General features: G+C 36.6%; 1 long non-coding RNA gene across 1 annotated transcript; it reads left to right on the forward strand.

The window, feature by feature from the left end:
• Positions 1 to 1125: 1125 nt before the first annotated feature.
• LOC142075399 (uncharacterized) lies at positions 1126 to 15733 on the forward strand. The gene is made up of 3 exons (XR_012670865.1): positions 1126 to 1454; positions 12877 to 12976; positions 15573 to 15733. It is a non-coding gene; the product is annotated as an uncharacterized LOC142075399 (long non-coding RNA).
• Positions 15734 to 20492: the final 4759 nt, after the last annotated feature.

Raw genomic sequence — 20492 nt, forward strand, 5'->3', positions numbered from 1 at the left:
ACAGGCAATTAGATGGCCATAGTCCAATCACCAGGAGGTCATGATACAATTACTACCATTGCTATTCATTTATTCTGATGATTATTTGTACTCAAAGAATGACACGTCATAAGAGTCTGCACAACAGAAGAATTCATCAGGCACATTTAAGGCAGTTGTCATATGGAAAATCTTACAAATTCAATAAAGTCCTCTTGGCTTTTTCCAGTACTTCACTGGTATTGCAACTGCTAACAGAGTAAAGCAGAGCTTTTTGTGGGTAGACCATAAATGACTTGAACTTCCTTTGTCTCCCTGGTTTTTATGTTCCACCATTTAGCTGTGGCAAACAGCTGTTCATGGTCACATCAGACAAGGTGAACTGTCACAAACAGGTCACTCGACACTGATGGCTGAGATGCGTATTACCCTATCATTCAGAAACCTTTTTTTTAAATGCTTACACATTTCTCAGCACTTCACCATCTGGGGATTTGCTTTCTGCAGCATTGTTTTCCGGCAGCCTTCACACTTCAGGCTTCTCCAGCTTATGGTCAAACAGTGAAATACCCTTTTTCTTTTTCTGGTAGAGAAAGAGTTCTCATTAATCTTCTTTATCACTTCATTATAGCGAAATCAGAGATGTAGTCCAAAACTGGCTTAAGAATTGAAATTCAGATGCACTGGGGAGCTTTATTTAAAGCTTAGGCATTGAACTAGGCATGATCAATCTGAGGACAAATGCTTACTCTCACTTATTCTGAGTGACACACTGGCAATATAGTATAGTTAAACAAATTAGGCACTTCGACAAAGTGGATTGGCTGCAAAGTGAATCTGATACTTTGCTTGCACCAAGTTGCACACATACTGTTTCTCTTAAAATGTAATATGTTGATTCTTATAAAATTTTAACACCTTCCCTCATGTTTCTGTTTTAGACAGCTAGATGTCCTAAGTAACATCGGACTGATGGCCTTTGAAGACTTAGAAAAGAACGACTCAGAACTAGTCTTGGCAAGTTGTTCTTGATCAAGCAATGATTTCCTCCAAGTTAAGAGAAGTCACAGGCTCCTGGTTCCTTCTCACTCCTTCTGAGATTCTGGTACTTTCATTCATCCCCTCTTATATCTTATCACTCTCATTCTGAGAGTTAGGAAAAGATGAACGTATAACAGGGGGACATGTAATTTAAGGGTAGGCAGCAGATGCCCCTTTGCTTTTCAAACCTCTAGCAAAACACTTTCTGCATGCAAGATCTATATGGGAATTCTGGAGACTGAAGCAATGATCTGAGCAAGAAAAATGAGTGGCAAAGGCTTTGAGAAAAGAACAGAGACTGCAGAGGGACTAAGAGTGTGGAAAAAAGGGGAGAGGAGATGAATATAAAAAGTATAAGCAAGAATCTGAAATGCGGGAGAAGAAAAAGACGTGAAAGAATAGCAAGCAAATGGGAAGAAAATAAGAACAAAAAGGTATTGAAGAAAGAATTCTTTATATTGTGCTGAAGATTTCATTAGGCATTCAGGTATTGTGTTTACGCTTTAAGAGAAAAAGAAACAGAATAGTACACTGCTGTGAAGCTAGTTAGTGTACATTCATACCTTTCTTCCCCAGTATTTTGCGGTATTTCTATGGCTTCCCTGGATCTCCACTTCTGGGAGTGAAAGGATGGTTAGCTAAAAGTAAATACCTTTTGGATAGTAGTGACTGAAACAGAGGTTCTCAAATGCACATTTCCTAAGGGAAGGTTAGGGGTCATTAGCCTCTAAAATGCACTTGTAGCAGCAGACAGCAGAGAAGTTTTAAGTGTTCAGAAGTTGAGAAAAACAGTGTTAGCCATTTTTATGTTTCTGTTTATTGACTTTGAGGGTAGTTGGTATTTTTTTTCTTTTCTTTTTTTTTGTCTTTGTCTAATAGACACAGTGTTCATAGTTCTGGAAAACACTCACAATAAACAGCTTTTGTGGTTATTAAATGCCTTGGCATCCCTTCACTTTTTTTAATCATCCGCAAAAGCTTTTTAAAGCCTGAATACTCCTCCACGGTGAACATTATCCCTTAATTATTTTTTCTTGAAGTGCTGAACTGAATTTGAAACACTAGTATGCCTGCTTTTAACATCATGTGTTGCTATTTTGAAATGTGTTTTTGAGAGTCCCCTGATCATGGAATATAGAGTATTTTATAGCTTGTGAAAATGGGGATTCTGGGAAACGTAATAAAGTTAGGTAATACAGACTTGCTTTAGAAAATCTTTGACTTTAAGAAAACTCTATAGACACTCTGCCATGAACCCCCAAGAGGTGACAAGGGGGTGACAGGCAAGGCAGTCACTGGTACAGGGCAGAGCTGGGGTTTTTTGTTCTTGCAGGCCAGCTTTCTGTGCATGACTTGAGGTGGGGCTTTTACATAACCAATCATTCAAAGGACGGCTGTGGTAATGTTTTGACAAGATGCCCAGGGGTATCCACGGTTTCCTTAACTGTTAAAAATGAACTGCATTTGGAAACTGAGTACTTAGGGGAGTAAGTTAATTTTTATAAAGCATGTGTTTGAAACTGTAAGGAGAAAAAAGAAGTTTTAACGCCGGGTTTGAGTGTTATTTGGGAAGTGAAGGAGTACAAAAGCCACTCCTAACATCAGAGTACACAAGGTAGCCTTAAACTCAGTCTTCTAATAATTGCAATCTGCTACACTCCCTGTGTAACAGATATAATTATGTTAACAGCTTTTCTACTCAGGCACCATATATTTCCATTATGAAGCCAGCCTCATTTAATTAGCATCATGTAGTAAATTAGCAGTTATAAGGACTGCTGGGTACATGGGGATCTCCATTTTCTCACCATCTACTTAATCCTCAGTCAATGTTGAGATTACTGCTTACTCAATTTACATATAGAAAAAAAAACCCTGACATCCTGCTCAGATATTGTGATTCAGTCAGTTTATGGATTTGGGAAAAAATGGTCCACTGTGAATATCTAGCACTTAGGATTACTAGATTCCCATTGCATTGAGGGGATGCAGAGTGATCATGTGTACTGAAACTGGGGGTTTTTGTATGTGTTAGAGAGGGTGGTTTGCTTTTATTAGAAACACCAATAGCTATTATAAAGTACCAAAAATCAAGTTTACAGGGTAAAACATGAGATCTGAATGTATGCTGGTTTTGCCTGGGATAGAGTTAATTTTCTTCATATTAGCTACTATGGGACTATGTTTTGGATTTTTGCTGAAAACAGTGTTGTTAATACAGGGATGTTTTCATTATTGCTGAGCAGTGCTTACACAGAGTCAAGGCCTTTTCTGCTTCTCACCCCATCCCACCAGCGAGTAGGCTGGGGGTGCACCAGAAGTTGGGAGGGGACACAGCTGGGACATCTGCCTCCAACTGGCCAAAGAGATATTCCACACCATATGACGTCATGCTCAGCATATAAAGCTGGGGGAAGAAGAAAGAAGGGGGGGGGACATTTGGAGTGATGGCGTTTGTCTTCCCAAGTCACCATTATCTGTCATGGAGCCCTGTTTTCCTGGAGATGGCTGAACAACTGCCTGCCGATAGGAAGAAGTGAATGAGTTTCTTGTTTTGTTTGGTTTGTGTGCATGGTTTTTGCTTTACTTATTAAACTGTCTTTATCTCCACCCATGAGTTTTCTCACTTTTACTCTTCTGATTCTCTTCCCTATCCCACTGGGGGGGGGAGGGGGGGGGAGGGGGGGGCGTGAGAGAGCAGCTGTGTGGTGTTTAGTCACCAGCTGGGGTTAAACCATGACAGAATAAAATGGGAAAAACTAAGTATGTTTAAAGAGCGGCTTTCAGATATTCTGAACACTTAAGTAAGGAGGTGTTTTTGGATGAAGACATTTCTGATATGAGCAAAACCAATTTGCATTATTTCTTATCTCCTTTGTTTACTGCTAAGTGCAGTTATGATGAGACAAAAATCTCTTTTTCTGTTAATGTCTGCCATTTTAAGCCAGTTCCAACATATTATAAAGAAATGTTCTTACAAAAATATTTGGAAATATTATTTCAGTGCTTTGCTTTGAAACACTTCGGTAATCTCCACAGTAGAGAGAGATGCTTAAATATTACAACAGCTGCCTGAGGTGGGAGGATGTCTCCACTGGCACTATGGTCTCTGCAGAGACCATGCTGGCAATCATTCTCATGTCCTACAGCCTAAACAGAAGCCTAGGCTAGATTTCTTCAGGGGAATGAACTGCAAATATTTACAATATCCTCTTTGAACTTGCTCGACGATTACCCATCTCACTGAAGCCAATACAAGTTTTACCATTCACTGCTTATGGATCTGTGTGATTGAAAATGATTGCACTGAATTAATCTGAACAGTTTTTTAGCAATTGCAGTACTCAGTTGATTAGTAATTAAGAAATGAATGAATGAATTAATAAATAAGGGATGTATTCAATTCACAGTTACTTGAAGATCAAAAACAGAAGGGAAAAAAGAGCGGAACAGTTTTCACCAGCTTAGAGTTACTCTATTGATGAGTTCTTCTCAATTTTGCACAATTTTTTTTTGTAAAAAACTGGAACAATGGAGGGGAACTGCACTTCCAAAAAATCCTTATGGTAAATTTGGAAGACAGTAATGTGTGAAAGGGTTACTGCTGCCTACAGTATTTGAGTAGCTCAGCTGTGAGCTTATATGAAGTTATACATAAAAAATGGTCATTATTATAAAACCAGATTGTTCTAACATGTTTGAGTTAGCTGTGGTTCTGTGGTACAAGTTAATGATATCTACAAAGGGTGGTTTTCAGAAAACTTAAATATTTAATTCATTGTTGTCACACTCATATCTACACTTAAACCAGCAGAACTACTTAGAAACATGTAATGGGACAGTGATTTGCTTTTGTATTAAGGAGTGCTCTTCAGCTGACTAGCAATATAGTAAGATGCCACTGCAGTTTTTGGAGCAGCTGGGATATTTTCAACTGTCATGTTCTAAATGTGTTAATGTTTTACATATGCAATAGAAATTTTAACTTGGGTGAGCTATAGAATCACAATATTGTTAATTATAATTTTTATTAAATGTACAATATGTATTACTTGCAACACTTCATATAAATGTATTATTCCTTAGAATAAGTTTGATTTTGAACTTTATTAGACAAAACTAGTTTCGCATTGGTATACACAAGGTGTCAGAATAAACATTTTCAAGAAACACCAGGCAAGATGTTTGAGAGATACATAAAGTGGAAGAATTCTAAAATTATTTTATAGAGAAGTACTATGTTTTAGGATTGTCTTGGCAAACTTCTCTTTGAGGTTTGGAAGGAATTTTGAAATAGTTTAAACCCTGAGGGTGGTTTACATGTTCTCAGTTTTAGGTAATGAAATCAGAGGGTCCCTCTGTTGGCTCACCAAGCCCATGGCCAGAAAGACCAAGAGGAGGTTACTTTTCTTGCAGCTCCCAGGAACCAGGAAGGCAGACCATTTTATAGAATTCATATGTTTCACATGGTTGTTTCTCAGCTGAAGAAAACTGGCTGAAGTGTGGCTGGCCATTTCTTCTCTTTGATTTTGTTGTATTCTTGTGGGAGAATGTGCATTGCAATGATCATGACACTTCTTAATGGGGATAGGTTTAACTAAATGCTGGTAGAGGTTAAAAACCATTACTTAGGCATGATCTGTTAGTCTGATGTGTTATCGTAGGAAACAATTAGCTTAATACCACTAAATGGATATAGACTCTCTTTAGCACCACAAAATGAGTTTTTTGGAGGACCTTACCCAATAGGCTATAGAACAATAGAGCACCATAAGCAGAAGACCTCCTCAAGATAAGGACTGCTTAACTAATTTACAGAAAACAATCTTTCTGTTAAAACCTTCCTGCTATAACCATTATCTTGCAATTTTTTAAAATGCTGGATTAGAGTACAATTTCCATTTTGCATAGGTGGAACGTATCTTGAACCAATCTTTTACTGACAGGTGAAAAATAAATACTCTATTTTTCATAACATGGCAAGGAGGATTTTTGTTTGATTGTTTTTTTTTGGTGTTTTTCTTTTCTTTCTTCTTCTTTCTTTTCTTTTTTTTTCCCTTGTTTTTTTTTTTTTTTTTTTTTTCCCCCCCTCAGCTTCTAAACCTTCTCATTGTCTTTTTCTTACATAACTGTTTTTCTTTAGGTAGTTGGGTTTGGACAATACCACCACAATATGTGGTATATACAGCAGTGTTTTCTGAGTTTCAAAGCAGAGGTCAGGGTTAAATTTACCTTCAATTTTACATATATGAAAGGCAGTGATTGTTGTACATTACATCAATGAAAACTATCATAGACTGGACTGATTCGTACGGTACTTCTAAGCCAATAATGTAAGTGAAAATTATCACTGAACTACAGTTAAAAGGAGGTAACTGCAAATGGACAAAAGAAAAAGAATAGATTTATAGAAACCACAGATTCTTAAGACCAAATAAAACTATAAGCTAAGATTAAATGCCATAAAGTAACTTTTGAAAGTTAATCTTAAATACTCTATTCTCTAAGATTTAAATGTTAATAGTTAGAAATAAAACGTAAATTAAACATTTTAACATAGAAAATCTAGATCCCAGGTTTCTAAAGAGAACTTTTTGCATTAGTAATTTACACACTTCTTTTTGGAACTGTTATCATAGGAATAAAAATGAACTTAAAGTTAGCAATAACAGTTAGTTAATAACTGTTAATGGAGAAAAAGTAACCAAAGTAACCTAGTGCTGCTGGCAAAGAAAATTCAATCTATTTCTCTTTTCATATGAATGCTTTCCAGATTCAGTACTCCAAGATGAATTTAGCTTCTTATATATTTTTTTAATTTCCAAATATTCAAAACTATTAAATTCTAAGAAATATATCATAAGAGCTGCAGAAAATGAGCTAATGAGAAGGAGGTTAGAAATATGGTAAAATACAAGCTGGAGGTTAAATTATGTTATGGGAAAGAATAAAAAATTCCTTCATGTCAACAAATATATTTTTATAACTTTTTGCCTTCTGTTGAGAGATAGGAAGACTCTGATACAAGAAATCCCTCAAATACTCTTTTTTGGAGGATTTCTTGAGTCCGGGAGCATCAACATAGTAAACTTCTGTTATTGAAACAAACAGAGAAGACATCCATAAATTATGCGGTCATATTAACTTTGAGGTTAAGAAATTTGTAAAGAATGAGACATTTGACAGAGAATTAGCCACCAGCAAATTTTTCAATTTCAATTACAATTCTGACAAGGGAGCCTACATGTGGGCTAACCTAGAAGTGTATAATGATAGCTTTGTTAGATGGATGTTTGATGTAGTACCTAAAGTATTTGCTTAACAGGATTTAGTAAACTTTCTCCTTCCTAGGAGTTTATTACCCTATAGGTAACTAAAAGGTTACTTGCCTGAAAAAATGAAGCAGTAGCTCTTCTCTGTTTTGAAAACATCTAAGGAAAATATCTGAGAACGTTCAAAAAAAAAAAAAATTCCAAGAAGTCAATGATTTGACAGTTGACAAAAATGTTTTTGAAATGGCCAAGAATCATTTTAAATTTGATCCACGGTGGCAGTGCAATACATAGTTAATCAACTTTCATATATCTTGCAAATTAAACACACTTACTGCACATTCTGTTAATTAATTACAAATCATAACTTTTACTGAATTACATGTTCTAATTACGTGATTTCATGTACAGTACTAACTTTAATTAAATAATTAGGACACGTAATTAGAATTTGTAGGTACCTATTTGAGGATGTTCATGAGATTCTGTTCCTAACAGTAGAACTCCTTAAAAAGATAATCCATTACAGATATTAATGTGACTATTTTAAGGAAAGTAAAGTAAATAATATTTTTGATCATATATGTCACAAAAAAGGTTAAGTCATGACATCAGTAAGCAATCTTTTTAATTTCCACTGGATTTTCCAGTACTGCTTGATCAGCTTCCAGAATTTCTACATTTCATAACCCTAGTCACTTAATTTTGAGATATTCCTGATTTATTTCTATTCCTGATTTAGAGACAAAACCTTAAGGATGTCAGAGGTGTCTGCAGTATTCATACATAAGAATTTTATTTATAAGCAGACAGTTGTACAAAGTTAAAGGCTCATAATATAATCCTTGTTTCATATTAGTGAGATATCTATAATAAAATGTTAGCTAAAGGGCAAGAAAGGAAAACAGCAAAACAACACAGAATTCTGTTTATTTTGTCAGGAAATAGGGTACCTAATAGCAAAAGGTCATAAAGTCATACTGGTTCATCCCATAAAATTTATTTACCTTCTCATAGTTCCAAAAGGATATGCAGAGAAGGAAGGAGAAGTCCCTTTAGGAAGTTGTCAAGAGTTGCTTTTATTCAGCAAGGATGGAAAATCCATGGTAACAGGTGACCCGGAGTCTATTTATTAAAACTTTAAAGATATGTAAGAAAAAGCAAGCACAGAAGAAATATTAAACAAAGAACTACAAGAACATTCAAAGAACTGCTAAGTGTCAGCTCCACAAAGCTTCATTAAAATAGCTCTCAGTTAGCAAATACATCATTTGTCACGTGCATTGAGAGGTTTAATAAATGGTCACAATGATAAAAGCAATTATACCACAAACTTTGTAATGTTGGATAAGAACACTGAAATTGTGAAGGGTAATAAGTCTTTAGTTATGAGAGAAATACTATTACAGGGAAGTGTAGATCATCATGAATCGTTTCTTCCTTAATCTTTACGTTCTGTCCAACAGAGAAGTGCAGATTACAACAGCCTTACAACTCAAGGGAGTTGCTGGGGAACACTAGCTGACCTGTTAATGTCACTGTCTATTCTTTGCTCCTGTAACAGTACTGTGTAGGTAAAATGGGGCATAATCCAGGCACCAGTTTTGACAGAAAAGCATAGATAAAGAAGTAGCTGCATACCTGAAATAAAGGCTACACAGTCAGCAAAACAGAGCAATGCTTAATCAGGCATTTTGATATGTCCATTAAACTGCCCTCTTTTCTAATATTTACTTTCTGTGTAAGGCCTCTGAGAGAATTAATATAACATGGATGTTGCAGATGAATAATGGTGCTTCAGAAGAATAGATGTGTCTGAGAGGAGTGAAGGCTCTTAGACTCCTAGAGGAAGTGTATTCCTTATGATCTGATATACTACAAGGCAATATACAGAGCAGCTCTGTTAAATGTTAGTGGTTTTTAGGATCTGCGGCTAAAAAGGGAATTCAGCTCATTAAGAAAATATCACCTTTTTAGTGGGAAGAAAGTGCCTCAAACAGGAAGGTTGGGTCAAATGTATATAATTCTTTGATTTTTTTGTTTTGTTTTCTTTTGGTTTGGTTTTGGTTTTGGTTTTGATGTTGAGATGTTGGTTCCTGATTGTCTGATTTCTCAGGAAGCCTGCTTTCCCAAGCAAATGGTGTGCTGGAGATTTGGACAGCATAGTCAGACAACTGCTCAAGGACATAGCTTCAATTCCAGGAGCTGTATAGCCTTCTTCCTTTCTGCTTCTAGTTTACACGTGCAATATTTAAATTCTGTTAAGTCTGTGTTTTTCTATAGAACGAGGTTTCACTGGAATATTAATGGTCAGTGTTAATTGCTTTGGCCCTATGCACTATGTTAATATTGTTGGAGCTATGTGAGGAAAGCTTCTCCCATCTATGCTCATGAGGGTTTTCTTCGTTTGACTGGATACCCTCCTGCTTCCTATCTTCTAGAGCTAAATGTTGTGCCAAGAGATTAGCATGTGTCTTCCATACCTTCAGATGAAGTTTTAGTGAAATGTCAGCGGTGCATAAAATGTACTGCAGTATTTTCACATTGGTGTTAATTTAATATTTTTGCTTTTGATCCCATATGGTAAACTTTTACAACTCCTAATTACTGAGAGTTTTAACACATAAAGAAGTTTCATTTTAGAAAGTCTTTCTGAAACAGACTCTTTAAGTATGGGCTAATTATGCTGCTGTTGCTCAAGCAGGAATTCTGTATAAGTAAAAACTGTTGGCTGCTGTTTATATATTGTATAAATGCTATATTTATCCCTGACACTTCACTGCTTAAATATGTACATATGCATGAAATCTGGCTCCTAAGAGCTCATTTATTCCAGCTGTACCTCTCTGAGGCCATAATTTTGTTTCTGACATCAAAACTCGCTGCTGTGGAAATGACCATGTCACAAAGCTTCAGGTGGGAAGAAAATATGTACTCTGTAGATAATGAAAATAATTATTTTTATTAATTATTTTCTTGATGGAGTGTAGGACATGTTTATAAAATCTAACTGTGATACCAAGCTCAGAGGATAAGATTAAAATTAAAATTAAAAGAATCTTTGTAATTTGAAGAAATCATCTAAAATCAACAAGAAATTCAGTAAAGGCAAATGGAAAGTAGTACACAAAAGCACATCTTAGAGTGAGCGCAGCAGAACTTCAGAAAAAAGATCTGAGGAACCCTGAACTCTAACACTGATTTTTAAAACAACGCAAATGTGATTCTGGAATATATTAACAACAAAGTCACATGAAAGGCCTGGAGGCGATTATTCCATTCGTGTGACCTTTTGTGAGATTTTGACTTTCTGTACTCTGGCTAGCTAGAAATACCTTTTATGATAAATTTGAAAACATCAGGACAGAGGAAAGAAAAAAATAGTCAGAGATTTTGAAAATATGACTTACAAGGAACGACTGAAAGAACTGGGGTTTTTTATTAAAAAAAAAAAAACCCCAAACAACTAAAGAAAGATACAGCTGTGTTCTGACATGGTAATGAATATGTGCATCACCTTCACTTGGAGAAGGATAAGAACAAACGGGCTTAATTTACACCAAAGGAGATTTACCTTAGGTATTAGGAAAAAAACCACAAACCCACAAAACCAGTCATTGTGGTAAATCCTTGGAACAGGCTGCCCTTGTAGACCGGGTTAAATTCTCTTCTCTAGGATCTTTAAAGAGCAGATTAGGCAAACAGCTGCCAGGGGTGGTCCTCATGAGCTTGATTCCAAGCCAGTTTCAGCCAATGTTTTAGGTGACCTGTTGAAATTCCTTTTAGCTCTACATCTCTAAGATACAATGATTTTTAATTATTATTTTTAAACAGATATTATATTTTCCCAAGTTATATCAAAATATTCAGCTTTTTTTTGTTAAAATAATTTCCAGAGACTTGTCCAGACAGACACAGGAGTCAACTCCCTTCTCTCCTCCCCCCAAAAAAACACCATGGGGAAACTCCAGAAAGAAGAGGAGAGAAAGAAATTAATATTTTTGAGGTGCTGACTAAAGAAAGCAATACTAAGTTACACATTTAATGGTAAACTAGACTTAAACAGTCTATTGGAAACCCTAAACTCTACAAGATTCTGGATTTTATCAACCCTTCAATTTGAAAAGAAAGGTGATATAATGTGAAAATATAAAAAAAGTACATAGTTGTAGAAAACTCCTCTTTGATTTTCTTTTCAATTTAAATACAAATTCTTTAATGTAGTGCTCACGTGTCCTGGTTTTAGGATGTGATTACATTTACTATTGACAGAATATGAATTTTTTTTTTTTTTTTGTCTGAGTCTTAGGCCCCAAGAGGTTTTCATGGGAGGTAGCATGAAGAATGGAGGTAGATAAATTTGTAAAATTTCTGCTAGTTTTCTCATGAACAAATTGGTTAATGATGGGATTAAGTTTATCTGTGGCTTTCAGAATCTTCTCTAGTGCAATGACTAATTTTGATCACTTTCAGATTACAGAAAATATTGTTAAACAGTCTCAGCCTTACAAAGTTACAAGCATAGTCTTAATATCTAAAAATATTTTATTTTTAATCAGAACTTAGATTTCAGTCAAGATTCCCATTAAGAGAAATTAATTTTCAGACTCTGTGTTGGGAACTGGATCATCAAGTGGATGTTTTTGTGTTTCTTGTTATTTACCATTTTTGTTCTGCATTTATAGAATTAATCTCATTTCTGCAACTTTCTTGTAAGTAAGAGTCACAGTAGCAATAACTGTGCAAATGATCCATCTGTGATCTGCTTTTATAACCACACAAATGATCCACAGCAGTTATCTTTCCTGCAGAATTGCTTGGGAACTGAGATATTTTGCTTCTGAAATTAACTCTGAAGGGCTATACAACTCTAGGGGTGTACTAGTGTTAGTTATTTATTAATATAGAATGAGTGAGTCAAGGAATGAATCTTCCATCTGCACATAAATTATGGAGGAACAAAACAATAAAAGCCGTAAGGAAGGCGACTTCTCTTCCATATGGGAGAAACTAAGGGCCAAGTATACTAAAGTTTTATGTCAATACAAAATTGGCACCAGTGGCCAATCCTCTTCTAAAACTGAACAAATTGTTGCCAACTTATTTAAGAGGTCTAGTACCAGAAAAAACAAGAACAGAACTGTTCAGAAAACATCTGGTCTGAGGGATGGCTGTAATAATTAAAAATATATTTACCATCACATAATTTGTACATGCAGAATTAACACTAGTTTACAGACAAGGACACAATTTCATTCTATGTGGGCAATAAAACTGCATTTTACAAATGTATCTAGAATTTTCCTCTAATATGTAAAGCTTTCAAATATATGCTTCCATATTGTACATATCAAGCTGAACTCTGATATTGAAAGAGATTGCAGTGATCTCTTAAGAAATGTAAAGGAATATGCTATATACTTGGAACATGCTATATACTTCATGATAATCATGAAGGCAATGAAAGCTGTGTTTGGCTAGAAATCTGTGAGTCTCCTTACACATACATTGTTTTGAATACGTGGAAAAAAGACAAAATGCAGGAACGTGGCTGGCTTAACTGTGATACCTGCTACTATTACAGAAGAGATTAAGCCTCACTCTATAAGCAGAGAAGGAAGAGGAGAAGAGATCCTGGAGAGGAAGAATTTACTTTCTTCAATCACTGGGAAATACAGACTAATGTAAGTCACTGATCTGTTAATCTGGTCACCTATTTCTGCTGAGGTAGGAATCTCTAATCTTTGGGAACGTCTAACCTACCTACTATCTTTTACTGCCCTATTTTTCTCTTCTTGACACCACTCTAATAGTTGTGGTTCTTGCATAAGGCAAATGATTGACCAGACAGAATCATCTGCTATGTTATTAGACAGTACAACAAAGATAGCATCAGTTGATAATAAATGAACAATTATTCAATACAAATGACATAGATACTCTGACTGCTGGTGACTACAGGCTCTAGATGCATTGACTCTCCAAAAATCAGTCATGCGTTTTCAATAGCCTCTTCCTGGAGGTTCAGCTATAAAAGACATGGATTAAATAATCCTATCAAACATCAGCCTTGTAGTTTTCAGATTGCCCCTGTCCGTCCAAATAAGTTTAGTACAAGGATTGCATGAGAAAAGCTTTATACTTGTTCCCTCAGATGTCCTGCCTCCTCTGGCCATAGGTGGACTTCCTGTAGCCTTCCTGACTGCTAATTACCAGGTGTCCTCCTGTAACTCCCTCTAATGCAGTTCCTGCACTATTATCCACGCTCCCGTGTACTTACTAACTCTCTTCCAAGGCTGGACCCTGTAACCTGTATGCATTACTCCCTTTTTTACTGTACTTTGGTGATGGTAGAACTCTCTTCTGGTTGATTCTTATCTGGTATAATTGGCAAAGCTCTAATTGTCAAGCTACCAACGTAATACCATCACTGATGGTATTAAGGATGTGATTCAAGCAGTGAACTGAGGCATAACAAACCTGAATGTCTTAGATCAAGTGCAAGGAAAAGGTTTTACATTGAGCAGAGAGACATGCTGCCTTCTGTTCAAACAATACAGTGTTCAGGCAGATGTAGGCTTGTACTGGCATTGTCTTCATATCAGTTTGGATGAAGAAAACAGATCACAAGGAATGACCTAATATACCAGTTTCTTTCAACACTATTCTCAGATGAGAACTGTGGTATAGATGCCAAATTCAGCTTCATGCTTTCCAGTGATTTTTATATTTGAGAAAGTACATAGAGAAAGTGTTTTTATAATCGTGTTATCACATACTCTTGAAATTATTAAATAATTTTGTATAAATTGCATTGCATCCAACAATTCTCTTGACAGTTTATTTCCATAATCTTTTTGTAGCTCCAGAATGGCAGAAAATAAAAAAATAAGCTTATTAAATAGTTCAAGTTTCAGATTTTAATAGATACTTCCCCCCAGTTATGAAAAAGCCAAAATGGATTAAAACAATCTGGCAATCACTAAGCTGATGAAAAATTGCCTTGAAGATTAGTGATATACAGTACTGTATGAACAAGATTAGGCATAGCACAGATCCCACTGACAATCCACTTGTCACCTTCCTGCTCCATCTGTATCCATTTACCACTTTCCTCTGGCCATCAGCAACACCACTAAGCAATTTATTATCCAATTTAGAATGTTACTATCAATAATGCAGTGACTCACTAAACTTCTGCAGAGTTCTATGATTTCATGACTTACTTTTTAACCTTTTAGCGCAGTAGTATTGAAAATATTCTTCAGATTCAGTTAGCAAATGTTCTTTTTTTCTGCTTTGACTTTCATTGTAATTTTCTTGCATGAAATAGGTAAAGTGTTTACCAATATGTGTGGCTTGTAATCTGTCCAAACATTGTACTGTTTTTTCTTACTAGAGGACAAAAGTGTCTTGCATTTCATTTCACACATGCAAGTTTGAAATGGTTTCTAATTTCACTGCTTGCATCAGATCTTGAGTTGGTGTAAGTTGCTATAGTTCACAGAAGCTTTACCAGTTCATACTTGCTGAAAAATCTGCTTTTTTTTTCTTAAATATAGATGAGTTATTGATTTATTTCCAATCTTTACATGTGTAAAGGTAATAAAAACAGGAGATAATTTCACTGAAGTATCTCAACTTTGAACACTTTCAAATGAAAAAAGATATGAAATACAGATCTTAACTTTCTACAGTTAGCACTTTTATGATTGTCTTTCAAATCTTATTATGTTTAAGTTGTTGTTTCCTGTCTTCCTTTAGAATTCTGAAAAAAGAATTCTTTATTATAACCTCTAGTTATGAATCTTTTCTGTTCACTCAATAAATTATCTTTGTTTTCGTCATGGAAAAGGTTTGAATCTTGTTAAATATAAAGTATTTCAAGTATAGAAAACTCACCAATTTCTGACTAATTATTCAGCAAAGGGCAGCCAATAAAATTTTTCTGTTCCAGTAATATTTATCTTTTTTGGAGAGAAAAGCACAGTGATAATCAGTCTCTAACATAGTAAGTGCTGAACAGCTTGAAAATAATATTTTTTTTCTTTAACTCAGAAATTTTCTACTAGCATCCAAAATGAAACCTGCATGAAAGGAGAAAAGCTATGTTAGGATTTAAGGATGTTTTTGTTAGGCATATTTAAATGTTCAAGTAAGAAAGGTAAAATTTAGATATAAATATCTCGTTCTGCAGTGGAATAAACTACATGTTGTATTTTTATATTATTGTCAGCTTTCCGTCTAAGTTTTTTTTCTTTCTTTAATCACTTGTAATAGTTCTTTCAGGCAAAATGTCACTGGGAAATGGAAAAGATGGAATGGGAAAAAAGAAAAGAAGAAATAGTGAAAGAAGAAAAAAACAACAGAGGAAAAAATCACCACTGGTAAAAACCACTTGCTTTTAGGCTTTTATTGTGTCAGTATATTTAATGAAGATCACCTGACAATGTTTGTAAATTCCTGTTTTTTCTCAATTCCTAAGTCCTAATTCCCATAAGAATGTTACTGATGAAATGCAATGCTATATATTTTGTTCATTTTTCCTTGCACTTATGAATATAAAGAAGTGCTGATTTTGAGGTCATGTATACATATGCATTCCAAAGTTTTATCTTGCCACAATTTCTCTAATGAACTTTCAGTGGAATGAATTTCAACTGGAGTGTATTAAGTGATGTTCAATAACAATACGTGACAATTTTTCACACCATGATTATATTACCTTATGTATTATCAAGCTACCTTAAACATTGACATTACTCTGGAATAATGAATCCATTCTTTCATTGCTAAATATATGGTGGTTTTGCTTTGTAAATGGCATTATGGGACAGTTTGTCTATATGCAGCTGCATTTGCCTTCCCAGAAGAGCTGGGTTTGACTTTCACAGCTTTTTCACACCCGGGGAGATAAGGACTGCCTGGTAACATTCTGCCTTTCAAGGCAATGATGACAGCCCTCCTTCCATGCTTCATGATACAGAAAGCGGCACTTCTGGAGAAAAAGTGCAGGACCTTGTAGCAAATCATGTTCACCCTTTGAGGGGGAAGCATTAGAAAGGCAATGATTACCATTGATCCTGAATCTTATTTTGGATATATAGTAGTATATATTCTACACTTGATTAATTGAGCAATATCTCTATCCTTCCCTAAGGTTATCCCATTATATCTTCTCTTGCTTTGATTTGGATGAGAAATGCTTTCAGTCAGTGAAGTCTTAGTATCTGCATAATTTATTTAAAACTGAAAAATATAATAAGAAACACAAAAGTGTAAGACTGCCTGTTTTGGCTATTAAAGCCTATAAAGCTCTTCATTATAGAGTGAACAGATTTTTCTGTGGATTTTCCTCTCTAATAATAGCATTTTCCCTCCAGACAAAACAGAGAATCATAGAATAAACCAGTCTGGAAGGGACCTTTGGAGGACATCTAAATCCTGGTTCTGCTCCAAGCAGAAGTATCTTCAAAGATTGATCAGGTTGCTTAGCATGTAGTCCAGCTATTTTTAAGGATCTCTGAAGATAGATGTTGTACAGCCTTTTTGGGAGATATGTGCTTGGCCGCTCTCATTATGAAATGTTGTTTTCCTTCCATCTGGTTGGAATTTCACACGTTGTGACTTGTTACTGTTGCCTTTCATCCTCTCTCTGTGCATGCCTGAGAAGCATCTGACTGTCTTCCCTATACCACCCCTCAAGTAGCTGAAGGCAGCAATAGGATCCCCTTTCAACCTCTTCTCCAGGAAGAACAGGCAGAAGTATTTCCTCTGTCTCTCCTCAAGTGTACTGTGCTCCAGCTTTCTAGCCATCCTAGCAGCCACCTACTGAACTCACAGCAGTATCCCAAATGTGGCCTCCCCAGTGCTGATTAGAGGGGAGTAATCACCTCCCTTAAGCTGCTGTCTGTGCTTTTGCTAATGCAGCCCATTGATGTGGTTAGTCTTCATTGTTTTAACGTAGCGCTGCAAACTCATGTTGAGCTAACAGTCCACCAAGATCATTGCATCCTTTCTTGCAAAGAATTGCCCTAGCCATTTGGTCCCCAGCTGCATGGAGCTGGTCCATCCCAGATGCAGGACTTCTATTTGTCTTTGTTTCATGAGGTTTCTGTTTCTGTTCCTCCAATTTGCTGAAGTCCTCTGAACTGGCAGCCTTTCCCTCCGGGGCTTTGACCATTCCTTCTACCTGTTGTCATCCAAGAACTGGTGAGGGTGCATTCTCTCCTGTCATCCAGGTTTTTGAGGAAGGTGTTCAACAGCTGGAGAAGTATGAAAAAATTCCATGGATGCTTCTCAGGAGATGGAAGACTCTTTTCCAACCTCAGTTTGGGTTATGTACATACCATTTGGGTTAATTACTTGGGAGTAAAATTCATAACTCATCTTCATTTTGTCATGAGTATAGTCCCATTGAAACTTTAATTATGATGAAAAATGGTTGCAGATCTCTAATATATTTTATATTTTAATAAAGGTGTATAAGTTACCCTTGTGTAAAATAATAATATACATCTTATATGTACACAAAGTACATATATATATGTGTGAGTAGGTGTGTGTAAATTGCAGATGTGTTATCAATTTATACAGCTTGTGAAAGCAGATGAAATTATGGGCTCCCAGCATTCTCCTTTCCCAGATTACAGAATAGATGGAGACTTAGAGACATTTTTGGAAAGCTTTAAGTCTTAGATTGTTTTTTTTTCTCACAATACTTTCCTTTCTCTGAAATATCTGTATTTATTCTAGTGCTAAGAGATATTCTGGAAGTCTTGGTTTGTGGCAGCTGAGCCTCAGACTAATATGGCTGGGTTGGCCTTCAGAATTTTGTAGAAAGTAAATATTAATAAAAAGAGTTTCATTAGTCACGTATTTGGAACTTCCAACTACGTGTTCTAAGAACATTTTTGGCTGCGCAAAAATATTGAGCTCTTTTAACATGGTGTAGTCATATGGTTTCTGTCTGAAAGTCAGTGTACACTTTATATTTCATGGCCAGGAAAGTTCTGTACTACTACTGTCAAGATGAAAATATTGTCACGTGAGGGAGAGCACTTGTGGATTTCAAATCTTCAGCCAAGAAAGAAAGATTTGTTGACTGGGGTCTGTGCCAAAAGTCATTAGACATTCCATAGGAATGGCAATGCTACAGGGAGTGTCACTGATGAGAACAGCAGTTGATTAGGTCAAAATGTCCTTATTCTGGGTATCACTGAACATAGAAACTAGGCACAATGTTATTCCTTATCCTTACATGTGGGGAGATATGTTTGAGCCAATGGAAGAGAAAGGAATTTTGACCTCACTGACGATATGACTTGTGGTTTCTTCTACTTTGTATCATTTGGAGAACTATTGTTTTAAAACTCCTCTATCTTCATGGCCAGGAAGGAGAGCAGTATGCCTTCAGTATGCTACTGAAGCCCTGAATAAGCCCAACAGCTCCTGGAAACCTTATAGGACTGTACTAGGTCTGGCTGGGATGGAGTTAATTTTCTTCATAGTGGCCCGTAGGGTGTTATGTTTTGGACTTGTGACTAAAAGAGTGTTGTTTAATATACCAAAATTCTGGCTACTTCTTGCACAGTATCAAGGCTTTATATTTTTCCCACTCTGCACTCCCTCAACAATTGACTGGGAGTGGGCAAAAAGTTAGGACTAGACACAACCTGCACAATTGACCGAGGCTGACAAAATGGATATTCACTGCCACTTAACATTGTGTTCAGAAATGAAAACTGAGGGGAAGGGAGTTTGGGGGGGTAGCCATTGCTCAGAGACTGGCTAGCCTTTGGTCTACTTGTGGGACATGGTGAGTGATTGCCTTTGCATAACATTTTTGTTTTTTTTTTCTTCCTCTTTCCTTCATTTATTAAATTGCCTTTATCTTGACCCTCGAGTTTTCTCATTTTTGCTCTTCCTATTCTCCCTTGTCCCATTGGAGGGAAGAGGAGTGAACAAGTGGTGCTTAGCTGCCGGCCAGGGTCAAACCACTACAAAGACTTAAAAGTTCTTCCCTTGCAGCTAATGAATATAAGGACTATTATATTTCTCTGATAAACTAGAAGTCAATCAGGAAAAAATGTCTGGTAATGGCAATAGAAAATAAAGCTGAGATACTTAAATACCTAAATGAAAACCCCCTAACCCTCGCACTGGGAGAGGTTATACTGAGGATGCTGGCACCATAATGGGGAGCTAATGGCCATCTGGCATTGGAGAAGATGGATTTCAAAAAGAGAAATTACTTTCATTGATGAAATAACTGGATTGGTCACAGATGCATGGCTTAATATCACCGAGGCATACTTTATTGGCCTGCTGGATACCCCTGTCATGGGAACCAAGTACACAGCTGTCCCAGCAGTGATTATGGTGACTTATAGTTGCCATTGCCCTGTCAATGGGCTTGGAAGGCTTGAAGTGGAGTGCAGTTGGGACAGCATCTTGGCTGTAAATGAGGGCTGTGCTCAAGGCATACAAAAACACTGCTGGTCTTCATAATTGCAATTGGCTCAGTGGCATAAAATAGGGCATTAAGTGTTGTGTCCAGTTGACTGTCACTGGCAAGGTGGTGAGATCTGTCAGGGAGAACCAGTGTTCCCATGCCTTGCTGTATGCAATGTCAGTGAACCTGCTACATCAAGCGGTTTGGGATGGATTCATTGGGACCATATTGTTGGCATGCTCAGGCAAGCATTGGGGGAGACTTCTCCTGTGGTCCCCCGGGTCTGGTTCTCTGCTGTGTTGGCTGCTGCCCCATGGCTCCCAGGTGGCCTTGTGAGGTCACCTCACAAAAATCTTAGTAAGATGGCCAGTATCCTGCTCTGTTTGTGTTCTGAAATAATACTGACATTTCTGTGGCTGAGGGCACATTGCAGAAACCTTTAGTCTCCCACTAAAACAAAGTGAAATTCTTCATGCAGATGCTTGAGTTGGCTCATGTCTTCCAGATCTGTTACATTTCTATCTGTGCCTTAACACCTGGCTGGTGGGGCTGGAGGGACCTGTTAGGACAGGGCAGCATCTGTAATTGGAGCTAAAGATCAGGTATTCTTGGGTGACATTGGATGGGCCAGGTCCCACCCACTTGGGACTGTATCACGTATTTGCGGGTTGCAGAACCATTTACCAAATGATGCTGTCACAGTCTTTGATGTGGGCAGATGGGCTGCCTTCCAAATTCATCCCAGA

The sequence above is a fragment of the Calonectris borealis genome, chromosome Z (genome assembly GCF_964195595.1).
Source record: "Calonectris borealis chromosome Z, bCalBor7.hap1.2, whole genome shotgun sequence".
Classification (NCBI taxonomy): domain Eukaryota; kingdom Metazoa; phylum Chordata; class Aves; order Procellariiformes; family Procellariidae; genus Calonectris; species Calonectris borealis.